This window comes from Neophocaena asiaeorientalis, unplaced genomic scaffold (genome assembly GCF_003031525.2).
Source record: "Neophocaena asiaeorientalis asiaeorientalis breed wild unplaced genomic scaffold, Neophocaena_asiaeorientalis_V1.1 scaffold65, whole genome shotgun sequence".
NCBI lineage: Eukaryota > Metazoa > Chordata > Mammalia > Artiodactyla > Phocoenidae > Neophocaena > Neophocaena asiaeorientalis.
The window spans coordinates 3,510,001-3,512,683 of NW_020173215.1; positions in this window are offsets into that span (position 1 = coordinate 3,510,001).

Here is a 2,683-nt window from a genome sequence, read left to right on the forward strand (position 1 = left end):
TATATATATATATATATAACATTTCATCCAACAACAGTATAAGTGTTTTTTCAACTGTACATACATGAAACATTACTAAGATAGGTGTATTCTGGGCCATGGAACAACCTCAACAAATGTAAAAAGATTGAAGTCATAAAAAGTATGTTCTCTAATGCCAATGGAATAGCCAAGAATGAGTAATCAAAATGTATCTTTCCAGAAAAATCTGAAAGTATACCCAAATATTTAGAAAGCAAACAATACATATCTAAATACACTTGGGTCAAAAAGAGAAATCACAGGGTAATCAGAAGATACTTTTGACTGGATGCAAAAGAAAAACAATATGCCATTTGTAGAATGTGGTTAAAGCACTGCTTAGAGGAAATTTTGTAGCATTAAATTATTATATTTGAAAGAAGATCTCAAATAAATAATGTAAATTTTTTTTTTTCTGTAAATGGAAAGATAGTAATTTTGGCTTAATGGGTCATACATACAATCTCTGTTGCAACTATTTAACTATATTTTCATAGTGTGAGAGCAGCCATAAGGAATATGTAAAACATGGGTATGACTATGTTCCACCTTATTGGAATAGAAAGTTCTTTGTCAGCCTTTAAAAAATTTTGGCCATTCTTGTGGATATATAGTTAAATCTCATTGTGATTTTAAATTGGTTTCTCCTGCAAATTAATGTTGAGCCTCTTTTCACATGTTTATTTGCCATCTGTATATCTTCTTTAATGTAGTATTTTTGAATATTTTGCCCATTTTTTCGACTAGGATGAAATTAGGTTTTCTTATTATTGTGTAGTACAAGTTCTTTATTTTAGACACAAATATTCATTTGATGAAAATACTATCCTTTCACTATTGAATTACTTTGGCATTTTGTTGAAAGTCAGTGGAACAAATATGTGTAGATCTGTTCATGAACTCATTTCTGTTCCACTGATCTATCTCTATCATTATGCCAATACCATACTATCTTGATTACTTTTACAGTAAATCCAATTTTTTTCTTTTTCAACGATATTTTGACTACCCTAAGTCCTTCGCATTTCCATGTAAATTTTCAAATCATTTTGTTAATATCCACGCAAATACCCTGATGGGACCTTGATTGAATCTATAGATAATTTGGGGAGAATGCACTTCTTATGAATATTGAGTTCTCTGATTCATGAAGCCAATACATCACTCTATTTCTCTCAGCAATGTTTTGTAGTTTTCAGTGTATATTTGTTGCACATATTTTGTTAAATTTATCCCTAAAAAAAGTATTTCAATTTTTTCCTGATGCTTTTGTAAATAGTATTTTAAATTTTTCTTTTTCCAATTTGTTGCTAGTATAAATAATATTTTTGTGTTTGTGTACTGACCTTGTTAAATTCACTTAAATAAAAATGAGTGAATTCTGCAAGATTACCCATAAAAATTAGTACACTAACAAAGAACATGTGTAAACTGAAGTTAAAAGCTCAATCTATAATTGCTTCAAAGAACATGAATTTCTTAGATATATACTTAACAAAACATTTACAGGATCTGTAAATGAAAAATTACAAAAGCTGATGAAAGAAATCAAAGATATAAATAAATTTACTTAGCTCTAGACTAGCTAAAATTTCCACTGAGAGGCACAGGCCCTAGAAAATCTGGAAAAAAGTGATATGGGAGGAATCATGATACTTTATATTAAGGCTTACTGTATATCTACTGCAATCAAGATAGAGCAATATTGGCAGAGTAAGAGACACACAATCAAATTCAATCAAATTGAATTCAATCAAATTGACACAATTCAATCAAAAGAACAGAATAGAGAACCCAGAAATAGACCCACACAAAGATGCTGAACTGATTTTTGACAAAGGTGCCAAAGCAAATGAGTGAAGGAAGAATAAACTTTTCAACAAAAGTTGCTGAAAGTAATTGGACTTTCACAGCCAAAAAAAAATGAACTCAACCTAAACCTAAATGTAAAATGTAAAAACTGTAAAACATTTAGAAAAAAAGGACAAAAGTCTTCGGGGTCTAGGGCTAAGAAAAGAGTTCTTAGATTTGATAGAAAAAGCACAATCCATAATGAAAAAAATTGATAAATTGGAGTGCACCAAAATTTAAAACTTTTGCTCTGTAAAAGAGTATATGAAAAAAAATGAAGACAAGCTACTGACTGTGCGAAAATATTGCAAACCATGTATCTGACAAAGGATTAGTATCTAGAACAAATAAAAAACTCTAAAAACTCTACATTAAAAAACCCCAAAAAATCCAATTGGAAAATAGGCAAACAACACAAACATTTCACTGAACAGAATATATAGATGGCAAATAGACACATGAAGAGATGTTCCACATCGTCATTAGAGAAATTCAAATTGAAACATGAGCTACTACTATATATTTATCGGAATGGCTGAAATAAAAAACAGTGACAACAAATTCTGGCAAGGATGTGAGGAAATTGGAGCACTCGCACATTGCTGATGAAAATGTAAAATGATATAGTTACTCTGGAAAAGTGTAGCTGTTTCTTAAAAAATTAAACATGCAATTACCATGTGACTCAGCAATTGAAGTCTGGGCATTTATTCTAGAGAAATGAAACCTTATATTCACACAAAAAATCTATACACAGATATTGATAGCAGCTTTATTCATAACAGCTCAAAACTGGAAACAGTCCACATGC